Source organism: Mobula hypostoma, chromosome 1 (assembly GCF_963921235.1).
Source record: "Mobula hypostoma chromosome 1, sMobHyp1.1, whole genome shotgun sequence".
NCBI lineage: Eukaryota > Metazoa > Chordata > Chondrichthyes > Myliobatiformes > Myliobatidae > Mobula > Mobula hypostoma.
Genome location: NC_086097.1, coordinates 76,624,656 through 76,641,448, shown reverse-complemented (window position 1 = coordinate 76,641,448; position 16,793 = coordinate 76,624,656). Strand labels below are relative to the sequence as shown.

Below are 16,793 nucleotides of genomic sequence, written 5' to 3'. Positions count from 1 at the left end.
CAATATTGTTGGATGTTTTTATGTAGTGTGTTTCTTCTTCCAAAAAAGTGGAGTCTAGATGAATGAAGTGAACCCAGATCTTTGAATGATAGTGCTGAGAAACAGCACTATCATCTGCACAACAGTCCTACACTGTCTGGCTAAACACAAAGTCACCGTGGGCATTAGCATTTATGCTATTGGCTCTTACCAGAGCTGTAGAAAGTTACATCAACACCTCTTGTTTGATAGATTTCATTTGTGTAAGGATGTCAATGGAGCTATCTACACTAGAAGAAATAGATAAATCTCTCTCACAAATGAAAAGAGCAGAAGGCAAAGAGAGAATGAGGCTGTGCATGCATTGCTAACTTCCCCTTGTTCGAAAATAACTTGAGCTAAATTCACATTCTTTTGCATGTTCCCACCTCAGCTGGAATTTGGATTTGGTTACCTGTCTCATGCTTTGTAACTTTGCATTAGGTCGTATCAACCACCTGAAGAGTTAGCATTACTACTGAATTGGAGCCCACAAAGAAGAGAACTAGTACAAAGGGGAAGAGTGGAAGTAACAACAATCATAAGTGTCCTTAGCTGTCAGTATTCTCTAATTACATTTCATTGAAGGGTGCTTCACATTCTTCCCATTCCCAATGCACTAACATTTGCATAATCCTTATCACCATCCTTACAAAATTATTATTGCTTTCCTTCAGTACAGCCATGTAGCAATCCTCTCACTTCTCTTGAACTACAAAACTGCAAAACAGGAATGCTTGCATGCTAAACAGTGAAAACAGCCTGCAATACACAACCTTACCATCAAGCCCACAGACAAAAAGGGTGTTGTTGCAAAGTGGCACACTGACCTCTACTTTGCCAAGGCCAGGCAGCAACTCTCAGACACCGCTTCATACTTACCCCTCGAAGAGGGCCCCACTCTAGACCATCAGAAAAATGTCTTTGACACCATCACTGACCTCATCTACTCTGGAGAACTCCCTCCCTTCCACTGCCACCAAACTCATAGTTTCCTTATCCCGCACTGCTCGCTTCTACCTCCTACAATCCTAATTGTCCAGTTAGGCCTTTCGTCTCTGCCTGCTCATGCCCCACTGAACTCGTGTCCTCATATCTCGATTCCAGTCTGTCCCCCTTGGTTTAGTACCTTCCCACCTATATCGCCAACATTTTTCATGCCTTCGATCTCCTCAGTAACTTTCAATTCCTTGGCCCTGACCACCTCATTTTCACCCTGTTGTTCAGTCCCTATACACTTCTATTCTGTATCAAGAAGGACTCAAAGCTGTACATTTCTTTCTTGACAAAAGAACCAACAAATTTCCCTCCACCAAAATCCTCCTCCATCTGGTAGAATTGGTCCTCACCCTGACCAATTTTTTTTTCCTTTGCTCCTCCAACATTCTCCAAACTTGAGGGGTTGCCATGGGGACTCACATGGGCCACAGCTATGCCTGCCTCTTCAGTGGCTACGTAGAACAGTCCGTGCTCAAGGCCTTCCCCGGTTATACTCCCCAAATCTTCCTCCACTACATTGACCTTTGCATCAGTGCTGCTTCATGCACCCATGCTGAGCTCATCAATTTTATCAACATTGCCTCTAACTTCCACCCTCCCCTTAACTTCCTTTGGTCCATCCCTGACACATCCCTCCCCCTTCTCAATCTCTCTGTTTCCATCTCTGGAGACAAACTGTCAAGCAACATCTTTTATAAGCCTACTGATTCCCACAGTTAACTCGACTATACCCCTACTCACACTACCTCCTGTAAAAATGCTATTCCCTTTTCTCAGTTTATTCACCTCTACTGCATGTTTCCATGGCACAGCTTTCCTTTCCAGGACATCAGAGATTTTCTCCTTCTATAAAGAATGGGGTTGCACTATTGATGCTGCCCCCACCCACATAAACTCCATTCCCTAGCATCTGTGCTCCCCCAACCTTCTCACTGTCTTAACAGTGAGAGAGTTCCTCTTGTCCTTAACTACCAACCCATCAGCCTCTGCATCACATTATCCTCTGCAACCTATGCCATTTCCAAAGGAATCTTACCACGAAACATACCTTTATCTCCACCACCCTCCCCACTTCTGCTTTCTGCAGTGATTGCTCCCTCTGCAATTCCTTTGTCTATTCATCCCTCCACACTAACCTTCCTCCCAGGACTCAGCCTTGTGAGTGGCCTAAGTGCTACGCCTGTCCATAGACCTCCACCCTCAATTCCATTCAGGGCCCCAGGCAGTTCTTCCTGGTGAGGCAACACTCCACCTGCAAATCTGCTGGGGTCGTCTATTGTGTCTGGTGCTCCTAATGCAGCCTCCTCTACCTTGGTGAGACCTTTCATAAACTGGAGGAACCACTTTATCAAACACCCACACCCCTTCCGCCACAAGTGGGACTTCCAGTTGCCAAACATTTCATTTCCCATTCCTATTCCAAAATGTTGGTCCATGGCCTCTTTTTGTGCCAAGATGAAGCCATCCTCAGAGTGGAGGAGCAACACCTTATACTCTGTCTAAGTTGCCTCAAACCTGAAGACATGAATATCGGTTTCTCCTTCCAGTTAACAAATTTCACCCCCCCCCCCACACTTCCTCTATTCCCAACTCTGACATTTTACCTCTTCTCACCTGTCTATTCTGTCTATTATATCCCTTTGGGTCCCCTCCTCCTTCCCTTTCTCCGATGGTCCACTCTCCTCTCCTATCCGATTCCTTCTTCTCCAGCCCTTTACCTTTCCAATCCACCTGGCTTCACCTAGCAGCTTCCTTCCCCTCCCCTGGCTTTTTATTCTGGCATCTTCTCCCTTCCTTCTCAGTCCTGAAGAAGTGTATCAGCATGAAATGTCGACTGTCTATTCACTTCCCCAGATGCTGCTTGATCCCAGGGTAAGATGGCTCTGTTAGTAAAAAATGAAACCATATCCTTAGAAAGAGGTGACATAGGACTGGAAAATGTAGAATCCTTGTGCATAGTGTTAAGAAACTGCAAGTATAAAAAGACCCTGATGCGATTAATATACAGGTCCCCAGGGTGTGAGCTACAAATTACACTGGGAGATAGAAAAGGCATGTAAAAAGGGAAACATTATGATAGTCAAGCAGGATTTCAATATACAGGTAGATTAGGAAAATCAGGTCTAGATCCCAAGAGGGAGGTTTTGTAGAATGCCTACGTGAAGGCTTTTTAGAGCAGCTTGTAGTTGAGCCCGCTAAGGGAAAGATAATTGCTGGCCATGGAGGAATTAAAATATGGTTGAAAACGTCAAACTCGAAAGGGTCAAGGACAGTGGAAGCAGACAAAACAGATTGTCTTTGTTCTTGCCAGAAGGTCGAAGGAATGGAGGCTGCCATCTTGCGAATCTGCTCTGCATCCTTCTTTTTCTGAACTGGCGTTGTCTGGCTCAGACAGTGCTTTAAAGTAGACACAATGATATGTCAGGTAATCTGCTGAACTAGGAATCATCTTCAAATAAGAAATTATTTGTGAGGTGTTTTTTTTGTTAGATATAACATGCAGGCTTGTAAATGGTTGGGTCTGCGTCTGCCCTGAGTGATTCAACCTGGTCCTGGTTTGGTAACAGATTTAAAACAAAAAGCCATAAATTACCAGTTGTCACTTTCAGAAGGGAGCACTAAATGGATGCTGGCTTAGACCAGAGCTAATAAGAAGGTGTTATAGATCAGTCAGATGACCCTATAGCCAATAACACTGAAATGCAACATGTGAACTGGTAGGGGATGAATATAAAAGCAGAGGCTTCAGAGATTCACCATCACAAGGAAGAAACCCCATGCCAGGGGCTGGGAGAGGAAAGTTGATCATCTAGCCATGGGCGATCCTCTATTTCAGTGATATCAATGGGAAAAGTGGTCTGGGTGAGTATTGGTACAGAGGAGACAGTAGAATTTATGTTTTAAGTTGATGACCTGAGGTCAACAAAGTTAAATTGTTGTTTGTGCAGAGACATTAAAGTGCAAACTTTGATTAATTAAGAGTTATGTAGTGAGTTTCCTAACCTAGTTTTGTTAATGAATGATCAACACAATGCTGGATGGCTGTTGAGTAATGAACCAGTTTTCATTAGGGAGCTTAAGGTAAAGGAACCCCTAGGAAGAAGTGATCTAAATATGCAGGAAATTATCCTGCAGTTTGATATGACGAAGATAAAGTCAGATGTATTAATAATACAGTGGAGCAGTGAATTACTGAGGTATGAGAGAGGAACTAGCCAAAGTTGATTGGAAGGGGTACCCTATCAGGGATGACAGCAGGACAGCAATGTCTGGAGTTGCTGGAAGCAATGTGGTTTAAATCCAGCACGCAGTAACCATGCAGTCTCTTTTTCCTTTTGTGTCACTGTGGACCAAGTAGATGAGGGTACTGTCAAAATGGTAAACAATGCTGTAGACCCAGGAGCACACTTTAGGTATTTGCCACTACAGTATGTGTATGTTTAGTGTCTGCTTTGTCTTGCCACTTCAGGCATTCAGTTCAGCCAAGGATCTGCAACAGTGTTTAGCTTTAAGGGTTAATGAGGAGGAGGAGTGGCATTACTGGTCAGGGATACTATTACAGCTACAGATAGGGTGGGTAATGTAGCAGGATCCTCTTTTCAGTCAGTATGGGTAGAAGTCAGGAACAGGAAGGGAGCAGTTACTCTATTGGGAGTATTCTATAGGCCCCCTGGTAGCAGCAGAGATACCAAGGAGCAGATTGGAAGGCAGATTTTGGAAAGGTGCAAAAATAACAGGGTTGTTATCATGGGTGACTTTAACTTCCCTAATATTGATTGGCACCTGATTAGTTCCAAGGGTTTGGACAGGGCAGAGTTTGTTAAGTGTGTCCGGGATGGATTCCTGTCACAGTATGTTGACAGGCCGACTAGGGGGAATGCCATACTAGATCTAGTATTAGGTAACAAATCGGGTCAGGTCACAGATCTCTCAGTGGGTGAGCAACTGGGGGACAGTGACCACCACCCCCTGGCCTTTAGCATTATCATGGAAAAGGATAGAATCAGAGAGGACAGGAAAATTTTTAATTGGGGAAGGGCAAATTATGAGGTTATAAGGCTAGAACTTGCAGGTGTGAATTGGGATGATGTTTTTGCAGGGAAATGTACTATGGACATGTGGTCGATGTTTAGAGATCTCTTGCAGGGTGTTAGGGATAAATTTGTCCCAGTGAGGAAGATAAAGAATGGTAGGGTGAAGGAACCATGGGTGACAAGTGAGGTGGAGAATCTAGTCAGGTGGAAGAAGGCAGCATACATGAGGTTTAGGAAGCAAGGATGAGATGGGTCTATTGAGGAATATAGGGTAGCAAGAAAGAAGCTTAAGAAGGGGCTGAGGAGAGCAAGAAGGAGGCATGAGAAGGCCTTGGCGAGTAGGGTAAAGGAAAACCCCAAAGCATTCTTCAATTATATGAAGAACAAAAGGATGACAGGAGTGAAGGTAGGACCGATTAGAGATAAAGGTGGGTAGATGTGCCTGGAGGCTGTGGAAGTGAGCGAGGTCCTCAATGAATACTTCTCATTGGTATTCACCAATGAGAGGGAACTTGATGATGGTGAGGACAATATGAGTCAGGTTGATGTTCTGGAGCATGTTGTTATTAAGGGAGAGGAGGTATTAGATTTGTTAAAATACATTAGGACAGATAAGTACCCGGGGCCTGATGGAATATTCCCCAGGCTGCTCCACGAGGCGAGGAAAGAGACTGCTGAGCCTCTGGCTAGAATCTTTATGTCCTCGTTGTCTATGGGAATGGTACCAGAGGATTGGAGGGAGGCAAATGTTGTCCCTTTGTTCAGAAAAGGTAGTAGGGATAGTCTGGGTAATTATAGACCAGTGAGCCTTACGTCTGTGGTGGGAAAGCTGTTGGAAAAGATTCTTAGAAATAGGATTTATGGGCATTTAGAGAATCATGGTCTGATCAGGGACAGTCAGTATAGCTTTGTGAAGGGCAGATCATGTCTAACAAGCCTGATAGAGTTCTTTGAGGAGGTCACCAGGCATATAGATGAGGGTAGTGCAGTGGATGTGATCTACATGGATTTTAGTAAGGCATTTGACAAGGTTCCACATGGTAGGATTGTTCAGAAAGTCAGAAGGCATGGGATCCAGGGAAATTTAGCCAGGTGGATTCAGAATTGGTTTGCCTGCAGAAGGCAGAGGGTGGTGGTGGAGGGAGTACATTCAGATTGGAGGATTGTGACTAGTGGTGTCCCACAAAGATCTGTTCTGGGACCTCTACTTTTCGTGATTTTTATTAACGACCTGGATGTGGGGGTAGAAGGGTGGGTTGGCAAGTTTGCAGACGACACAAAGGTTGGTGGTGTTGTAGATAGTGTAGAGGAATGTCAAAGATTGCAGAGAGACATTGATAGGATGCAGAAGTGGGCTGAGAAGTGGCAGATGGAGTTCAACCCAGAGAAGTGTGAGGTGGTACACCTTGGAAGGAAAAACTCCAAGGCAGAGTACAAAGTAAATGGCAGGATACTTGGTAGTGTGGAGGAGCAGAGGGATCAGGGGGTACATGTCCACAGATTCCCTAAAGTTACCTCACAGGTAGATAGGGTAGTTAAGAAAGCTTATGGGGTGTTAGCTTTCATAAGTCGAGGGATAGAGTTTAAGAGTCGCGATGTAATAATGTAGCTCTATAAAACTCTGGTCAGGCCACATTTGGAGTACTGTGTCCAGTTCTGGTCATCTCACTATAGGAAGGGTGTGGAAGCACTGGAAAGGGTACAGAGGAGATTTACCATGATGCTACCTAGTTTAGAGAATATGCATTATAATCAGAGATTACGGGAGCTCGGGCTTTACTCTTTGAAGAGAAGGAAGTGAGAGGAGACATGATAGAGGTAGACAAGATATTAAGAGGAATAGATAGAGTGGACAGCCAGCGCCTCTTCCCCAGGGCACCACTGCTCAATACAAGAGGACATGGCTTTAAGGTAAGGGGTGGGAAGTTCAAGGGGGATATTAGAGGAAGGTTTTTTTACTCAGAGAGTGGTTGGTGCGTGGAATGCACTGCCTGAGTCAGTGGTGGAGGCAGATACACCAGTGAAATTTAAGAGACTACTAGACAGGTATATGGAGGAATTTAAGGTGGGGGGGGGTTATATAGGAGGCAGGGTTTAAGAGTCGGCACAACATTGTGGGCTGAAGGGCCTGTACTGTGCTGTACTATTCTATGTTCTGTGTTCTATGAAGGTCCAGTATCATAGTCTTGTAACATAAGGGACTTGGATAAGTACTTTTTTGACTTTGATATTTGGTTGAGTGTTTCACTGTTTGTCTTGTAAATAAATAGTTAACATGCTTACTGCAGTGTCTTCTGTTCCATGCATCAAATCTGCAAATGTTTTCCCTTGGCATTTGTTGTGGTCAGCAGGATTCTGTTTGTACAGACGATGAGTATCTTTAGAAGGAAAAATGAGAGAGAGAACCCACTGTATGAGGAGTGCTGAGACCTGGGGTGCACCAACAACAGAGCAGGACTTGGGAGTCCGTAAACTGGTCAGACAAGTCGGACTCCCACGGGGTGAAAAATTGGACATCACACCATGCTCATACTTACTAAGACATGGTTCCCCAAGTAAAAGGGGAACTAGAGGGATGTTTTCTGACTGCTGGCAGCCATCATAATGTACCAGCATGAGAAGATCGTAGAGAGAGAGCAGGAGCTAGTAAGTCTCAACAACAAGGTGGAGGAGCTGCGCCAGCACTGTACAACGGGAGAAGCTGTCTGTTTGGCACACAGTCTGGCCAAAAACCTAGAAGACAATGGTACACAGATAGCCTGTTGGCTAGTGAAGGTGCAGCAATTCAAGGTTGACCAATGTCAACCAGGTCCCTTTAAAGTTTGAACCTTGATGCCGCGGGGAGATGATTCCAACATGTGAATGGGGGATTGGGATATCTGAAGGGATGGTGATGGGGATATTCTACCTCACGATGTTCTCCCTTTCCCCTTGTGGAGCCAAGACAGTACAGGCCAGACCAGTGATCACGCAGTTCCATACCCAGCATAAAGGGCTTTGGACAGTGTTTCTTGGACTTTCATTGGACAGGAAGACAAGAACGTGCGGGGGGGGGGGAGAAGTAGTGCAGTAGGCCCCTCCGTGACAACAGAAATCAGGGAGTTCTCCACCAAGATTGCGAGATAGGTACAGATGAAGAAGACAGAAAAGCTTTTGGCCACATGGTTGTTGAGGATATAGTGGGGTGGGGTGCATGCTGGAGTGAGTATCTAATTGAGAGATGGATACCTTAGGGGGCAGCTAATGTCCCAACACGTGGTCAATAACACTTTGACAATGCTGCTCACTTCCCGTGAGAGTAATAAATCCTTAAGGGATCGGAGGGCAGCAGTGGTCAAGGTCAGGTACCCTTCCCTCCTTGAGTGGGATTTGAAGCCCCAGGCGGAGTGGAGCACAGTAGAGGAAAGGACCAGAGCTCCTCACCAGTGTGCTCTAATTACAGATTTATACAGTGATAGTGATAGCCCACCAGAGGATTCTGAACTGACCCCTGCAGTGGTAGGGCATTTGGTTATGACAGTGGTTCACCACTTGAAAGGGGTGGTGCTGCCTTTAATAGAACTGGCAATCAGAGTTACCAGAATTTTAAAAAATTTATTTATTGAAATACAGCATGGATTAAGCCCTTCTCGGCTTTCAGCTTCACCGCCAAACAACCCCCAATTTAATTCTAGCCTAATCACACAGTAACTTACAATGACCAATTAACCTACCAACCAGTATATCTTTGTACCGTGGAAGGAAACTGGAGCACCCAGAGGAAACCCACACAGTCATGGGGAGAAGGTACAAACTCCTTGGAGACAGCGGCTGGAATTGAACCCGAGTTGCTGGTACTGTCAAGCATGCTGCTAGCGACTAGGCTGCAGTGCTGCCCCAGTTGCAGTCATTCAGTTGCTGGAAGGGTGGGAGTATTTGGGAAAAGGTACGTGTAGCCATGTTCAGAAGCTGGCTAAGCAAACAGGGAGCTGGGGATCCCGCATGATCTGTAAGGTGTTCTTAGCAGTGCTCGGGGCTGGGGCACTCCCACCCTCTATATTATGTGGTCAGAGTACAGCCAGGGCAGAGTGTTCAGGAGGCCGTTAAGACAAGAAGGTCATTCCCCAAGCCCTTGGCAGGATTCCTCTGATAGCCCTCGCTGGAGCCTGTACAAAAGACACTGTCTGACCTTCAGTGGCAGCAGGGGTTGGGTGTTGAGTCGTGCCTTCCTACCCAACCCCTGCAGGGAGGTCATTTGCCCTGTCTCATAGTGAAGTGTGAATAGTGAGTTTGAAAAATGTTGCACAACATGTGGCCACACATAAGTTTGTGTGACAGTGTGTGAGAGTGTGATCCAACAATACATTCCTGCGGATGGCATATGAGTATGCGAACCACATCAAAGCTTCAGACTGTTTGGGCTGCATGAGGGGCCATCACGTGTTAAAGAAGGGTTGCAACTGACACCAATCCCCTTTAATAACAAAGAACAGGACCGCTGGAAGAACTTGTCCAGCTTATCATATTTTGGCATTCTGTCTTGGGAAAGCCTGGAAAGAATAGTCCATTCCAGCCAATCTCCCTCCATACCATTGGAAATGCCTTGATCCTCAGTAACCCTCAGTACTTCCCCACATACAATTTATCTAATTTCAAGGTCCTGAACAGCAGAGTAATACAGGGAAGGGGAAAAGGCGTTGGTACAGGCAATATGATGAGCAAAGGTCCAATCAGTCAGTGGGACACAGCGAGCGTGGATGGGAGCAGTATCCTGGGACAACTGTGTCAACACCAATTGGTGCTGTGAAGGTGGGCACACCCTGGATGCTAAGTGATACATACTGGATTTGCAGCTCCCGGGCCTACCTGTGACTTTCACAGGATGGTGTGACTGCTGCCATCTGGGGTACGTGGTACAGTATTAATAGCCCTAATAGCCTGAATGAGCATGCTGCCCATGAAGGTCATGCAGTAAGAGGCGTATCACAGGGGCAGAAAGATTCTGTATGATAGCCGTGTGGTACATCTAGGTTGTCCCGGGAACTGATATGCCTTCCTCTGTGATGGCGGCACTGGCTAATGAGATGGCCAGAGTTTTCAAGCACGTGGAGGATGGGCTGATCCAAGTGTTGATGGTAATTCGGATGGTGGCCTAGCACAATCAGATGGCCTCAGTCTATCTGCTCCCGAAGAAAGGTGGCAGCTGTACTGAGAGTGCTGGTCAAGAGTGCTGCTCCTACATCCCCAACTTGTCTGGGAACATTACTCACCCGCGTGATCATATCCATACAAGATTAGGAAAATAGGGGGATAGCTCCATAAGTAGGGAGTGGTTGGTCTTTTGGGGCATTCGGAGGTTGGCGGACTACCGTAGTAACTGGTGAGCTGATAATTCTGCGTATTATTGTGTTATGTTTTATGTGTAGTATTGTGAGGCATCCAAGGGGTTATACTAGCCTTGGGTTGAGTGTCACAGTGTTGTAGCTTTTGAGGGGTGGAACATTATAGTAACTGTCTTAACTTACCTGCTCAATAAAAGCCCTGTCCATTGGAGGCAAGAACTGACTTGCGTGAGGAGCATTGCAATCCCTCCCAGCGGCTTCTGCTTAGCTGATGATGTCACAGCTCCAGTGGGGTTCAAGTCCAGTGCGCATTAACCATGCGGTCTCTTTCTTCCTGTCCGATACCATGCACCAGGTAGAAGAGGGTCCTGCGGAAACAGTAAACAGTGGGGGTGTGCTCTAGTTAAGTGCTTGCCACTGTGTGCATGTTTAGTGTCTGTTTTGTCCTGCCACTTTGGGTGCTCAGTTTAGCTAAGGATCTGTAAAAGAGTTTAGCTTGAATGGTTTTTGAACATTTAGTGGCTTAGCTAAGTACTTGTTTGATGCTTGGCTGAGTGCTTCACTGTTTGTCTTGTGAATAAATAGTTAGTATACTTACTCACAATCAGTGTCTTCTGTCCCACTCACCGAATCCACAAATCTGCTTTCCCATAACAGGGAGGATGAGGCAACCGTGGCTGAGAAGGGAAGCCAAAAACAGCTTTAAAGGAAAACAGTGGGCATGTAAAAATAGCAAAAATTATTGGTAAGTTAGAGGATTGGGAAGCTTTAGAAAACCAATAGAAGGCAACTAAACAAAACATAAGGAGAGAAAAGATGAAAAATGAAGGTAAGCTAGTCAGTAATATACAAGAGGATACAAAAAGATTTTCAGATATATAAAGAGTAAAAGAGAAGTGAGAGTGGATTTTGGACCAGCGGAACTCATTCTGCTCTTATGGCCTTGGGGTCTTATTTTGCACCCAACGAGCCAAATCAACAATGGTACAGCCCAGCATGCAAGTACTAAGGAAAAAGGCTAAACCATGTTCAGCTAAAAATAGCAAACAGCTGATGCATCTCAGTTTTCTCCTGAAAACCTTAGCATCACAGAGGTCAGTCTCAAGCCACTTCATTTCATGTGTTGTCAAGAAATGGCTGACAGCACTGAAGGTTTATGGGACCAGGACGTCAGAAAATGTAGAGAATGGTTGACTCTAAAGCAGAGCAGTGGAGACGATTCAGCCACAAACGATATTATTAATAATTTACTGCAGAATAACAACCACAAAGGGCCACAGAACAAGAGAAAACAGATACAAAGCACAGCAGGCAACAAGGTAACTGAAAGCTAGGAGCAACTGCTTGAGTTCGGCTGGTTTGCTGTGTGAGCTGGGTTTAAATAGGCTGCAGGTAATAAGTTGAAAGTGAGTGGCAGGTGATTCCTGTTAGCTTCATGAGACTGGGAAGTGCCTGCCTGTGTAGGCCTGACAGGAACCCTCTTCCCCACCCTCCACTTACAACTGGTACCCATCCGCCCAGGTAATCTGGACGAGTCTGGTGGAACTCTTCAAAGAGTGATGGATCCAAGAAATCTTCTCGGGCTGTACCCTTCTCAATCGAGGAGGTATTGCACACCCCATCTACGATGGCATGAATCCATCAACCGGTGAATTGCGTGCACTGGACCACCTTCCATTATCCTAGGTTTCAGAGGTGCAGGCTCTTGTAGGTTAAGTGGTCCATGACCAATGGCCTTGAAACAGGACATGTAGAAGGTAGGTGTGATCCTGAGGGACAATGGCAACTGGAGACTAAGTGACTGGATTGTTGCGATGGGTAATTTTTAAGGGACTGATGAACTGGGGTGAGAGCTTGTGGGAGTTAGTGCTCAGGGGCAGATCTCGGGTGGACAGCTGAACATGATTCTGAGACTAGATTAGTCTATGTGGACACTGCAGCTGGTTAGCCTGGCAGCAGTAGGCACAGTTGCCAGCTAGGATGGCCCACCATGCCCTCTTCCAAGCATTCCAGCAGCAGCAAACCAGGGCTCTTGCAGACAGGACCTCCACGGTTGGCTTCTCCAAGGGGAACAATGAGGGTTGGTAGCTATGAAGCACTTCAAAAGTGTGACATTCCCATGGCAGAGGAGGTGTGTAAATTGTGGTTCAGCTCAACCCAAAGCAGATACTTCTTCCATTTGGAAGGGTTAGAGGCAGCAAAACATCACAGAAACTTCTCCACTTGCTGATTGGCTCTTTCTGACTGCCCACCGGTCTGCAGATGATAGCTAGTGGATAAACTCACTAAAATATGCAGGAGGGAACAGAGGCTCACCAGAAGCAGGAGGCAGATTGTGGGCTCTAGTCTGATACAATGCCTTGAAGAAAGCTGGGCTGGCAAACTACATGTTGGAGTACTAGGCCTGCCATCTCAGCGGCTGAGGGAAGTTTGAGGAGGGCAATGAAGTAGGTCACCTTGGACAACCGGACCACCACTGTCATGATCATCGTGCCCCCCCCCCCACCCTTGGAAAGGTAGCAAACCCATGATAAAATCTATGATGAAGCATGACTATGGGGGGTCGAAGGACTGGTATGGGCCACAGGAGTCCAGAGAGCCATTCGTTGGAGGAATTGGACAGGGGACATTGAGGACAGACAGCAATGAACTGACGTACATCTGCGATCACGGTGGGCCACCAGAACTGGTATCATAGAAAATCCAGAGTCTGTTGTGCACCTGGATGGCCAAAGTGGCTCACTGGAGTGCATCAGAGCGTATGGTCACCAGCGGTTGTCAGGGGCATTAGCCAAAGCAGGCTTGTACTATAGTGCCTGGTAGATCTGGTTCTCAAAGTCCCAGGTGACTGGGATGAGGATCCGGGAGGATAGAATGATGGCTGAGGGTCGAATTCCATTCCAGCTGGATTGAGAAAGGTGTCTGCTTTAGTGTTATTCGAGCTGGGCCAATAGGAGATGGTGAATTTGAATTGGTCAAAGAAGAGGGCGCAGCAAGTCTGATTTGGGTTGATTTGGTGGTTCTGTTGTATGGATATGAGGTTCTGCTGGTCAGTCCAGATCATAAAGGGCTCAATGCTTCCCCTTAGCCAATGTCTCCATTCCTCCAAAGTCCAGCTACTCCCTGCCTCCTACTCCCTAATGCCGCTGTGTTGAGTTGAACTTGCATGAGAAAGTGGCACAAGGGTGTGTCTTCCCATCCGCTCCTTGCTGAGAGAGGATGGCCCCGTTGCCCACGACAGATGTGTCTGCCTCTATCACAAAAGGTACAGAGCATTTTGGATAGTGGTGAATGGGAGCAGTGGTGAAGCATTTCTTGAGCTCCTCAAGAACACTGTATACGTCATCAGAGCATATTATCTGTGAAGTAGGTGGCTTGGAGAGGGAGGCAAGAGGAGCAGTGATTTGGCTATAGTTTCTGATGAACCAGCAGTAGAAGCTGGAGAAGCACAAGAAACACTGTAACTGTTTGAGGGAGCGCAGTCGGGGACATCTCTGGAAATAACTGGGGTGTAGAACTGGCAATTTTCTAATTTGGAGCAAAGATGGTTTTTGAGGAGACACTGAAGGACTGAATGGACATGACAGACATGGTTTTAGGGATCCTTAGAGAAGATGAGGATGTCAACGAAGTAGACAAGCACATATGCCTTGGAGTATTTCATTAATGAAGGCTTGGAAAATGGCTGGACTGTTGAAACGTCCGAATGGCATCACCAGGCATTCTTAGTGCAGAGTGGGTGTTATAAACGCCATCTTCCACTCACTCCCCCCGCCCCCCCCCCGCAGAAGATGCAGATCAGGGCCCCACGGAGTGCTCCAAATGCAGCATCAATCAATCAATGGGGAGGGGGTAGTGGTTGTTAACAGTGATCTTGTTGAGTCCATGGTGTCAATGCAGGGACGAAGAACATCAAGGAAGAATCCTGCACTAGCTGGGGACTGGAACGGTTAAATGAAGCTATGCTGTAGTGCTTCAATGATGTAGTCATTCATGGCTTTAGTCTCATGAGGGAAGAGGGGGAACAGATGATGTCGGAGAGGGGTGATGTCCAGGAGGGGGTCAATCACCCAGTCATGTGGTCAGAGAGGTTCCTCTTGCCATCAGTATGATGGCAAGGTTGTGGTATTCCTGTGGGAGTTTGGTGATGTCAAGGGTTTCCTCCATCTTCAGATCAAGGGTTTCCTCCATCTTCAGAGAGATTTACATGGTTAAGTCAACCGAGGCTGCTGGCACGTGGTATGGCAGGTGAGTCCCAAACTCAGCAGTGAACCGGATGAGCAGGCAAAGTGAGGATCGTGAGTGGAGAGCCAAGGTGAGCAGAATGTTGGGTTAGGCACCAGGAGTAATTGGATGGATTCACAGAGCTCTCTGATGCTTATGTGCACAGGCCACATACACGCTATTGACCATCGCAGACCTCCAGGGACATCCATCAATGGCCGTGATGCAGGAAGGGATAAGAGATAGGCTCATCAGGAAGTCAAAGCTGCACATACAGGGTCTATCCAGAAAGTTGCCTGCAGCACTGGAACCCACCACAGTCTCCTGTGCATGTAGAACCAGTGGGGTGTGGAAGAGTATAGAGAGAGTGAGTCAGGCTATAGTACTGAGACCAGGCACTCTTCCCTTTGCAGCAGGAGTGTTAACTTCCTGATCTATAGACCACAATCAGTAAGGGTAAGCAGCAACACCTCCATACAATTATTTTCAACACTGTCTCACAAAGCTGTGACCTCGGGCCCATTCTCTGCTCCCTATATACCCATGAATGTGTGGCTAGTTTCAGTTTCAACTCCAAATACAGTTTTGCAGATGACACCACCATACTGGGCAGAATCACAAATAACAATGAGTTGGAGTACAGGAAGGAGATGTAGTGACATGGCAGCATGACAACAACCTTTCCCTCAATGTCAGCCAAACAAAAGAGCTGGTCATTGACACACGCTCCAGTTTATATCAACAATTCTGAGGTTGAGAGGATTGAAAGCTTCAAGTCCTCAGGAATGAGTGCCACATACAGTCTGACCTGGTCCTACCACATAGACAACATAGCCAGCACCTCTACTTTCTCAGTCGGCTAAAGAATGTTGGCATGCCGCCTTTGAATCTCACCAATTTTTAATTGATGCACCACAGAAAGCTTCCAGTCCAGATACATTACAACTTTCTCTAACTGCAACCACAAGAAACAAGAGGGAGTCCATGAGGGGAGGTTGGTTTCTGTGATGTGCGAGCTATATTAACAACTCTCTGCAGTTTCTTGCAGTTGAAGCAAAACCTTTGCCAATACAGCTCAGCACATCATGGAAACCAGCCTCCTCCTATTGATTCTTTCTATACTTCTCATTGCCTTGATAAAGCAGCAAACATAATCAAAGACCCCCCACCTACCCTGGGCATTCTCTCTCTTCTTTCTAGAAGATACAAAAGCCTGAAAACATCTATCAACACTATCAAGGATAGATTCTGTTGTTATAAGATTATTGAAATGTACTCTAGTAAAATAAGATCAACTCTTGACCTCAAAATCTATCTTGTTAAGGCCTTGCATCTTATTGTCTACCCGTGCTGCACTTTCTCTGTAACTGTGGCACTTTATTCTGCATTCTGTTATTGCTTTCCCTCATCCTACTCAATGCACCGTTGTAACGAAATGACTTGTATGAATGGCATGCAAAACAACGTTCATCACATTGCCTTGGTACCTGTGACAACAATAAAACAACACAACAATTGACCTCTAAGATGCACAATGGTCACTCCCACAGACTACTCCAACAGCATCTCACAAATTGTTAATGTCTACTACCTCATTGTTAAAGGGTGTAGGTAACAGGGAGCACCAAATTTCAGATGCGTATTATAATTGCAGACTAACCTGATCTAGAAACAAGTCACTGGTTCTTCATCATCAGTGGGTCTGAATTGTGAAACTCCTACCCCAAAATTGTGGGAATGCCTTTACCGGAAGAAGCACAGTGGTGTAATGAGGCTTACCAGCACCAACTCAAGGGCAATAAATTATGGTAATTAAATGTTGGCTTTTCCAGTGATGAATACAAATATAAATAAACATAGCACCAAATCCAGGACAGAAACAGGTTTTTCAAATGACTGCAATACAAAAGTTAAACCCGTAACGTGGAAGCCCTTATCTCTGTGCTTATTTACTTATCTTATTGTTCCGATGTGCTGTATTTCCAGTGGCTACATTTTCTGAGATTGAAAGTGCCTGCATTAGTTGGCCATGGTGAGCAACTTCAAAAGGCTACTGATGAAGGACCTTCCACTTGAAATGTTTCTCTTTGCACAGATGTTGCAAAACGTGCTGAGCGTTTGCAGCAATTTCTATTTCCAAGCTCATGGAGCTGTGTGCCTTGAGGTCCTGGCTGCAAATTGCAGCAGATTAGTCAGA

General features: G+C 45.9%; 1 long non-coding RNA gene across 1 annotated transcript; it reads right to left on the bottom strand.

The window, feature by feature from the left end:
* Positions 1-3,376: 3,376 nt before the first annotated feature.
* On the bottom strand, positions 3,377-10,569 carry LOC134357739 (uncharacterized). Its single transcript, XR_010020725.1, has 4 exons — positions 10,556-10,569; positions 7,589-7,784; positions 7,335-7,429; positions 3,377-3,414 (listed from the first exon to the last, which is right to left on the bottom strand). It is a non-coding gene; the product is annotated as an uncharacterized LOC134357739 (long non-coding RNA).
* Between the last annotated feature and the right edge of the window lie 6,224 nt (positions 10,570-16,793).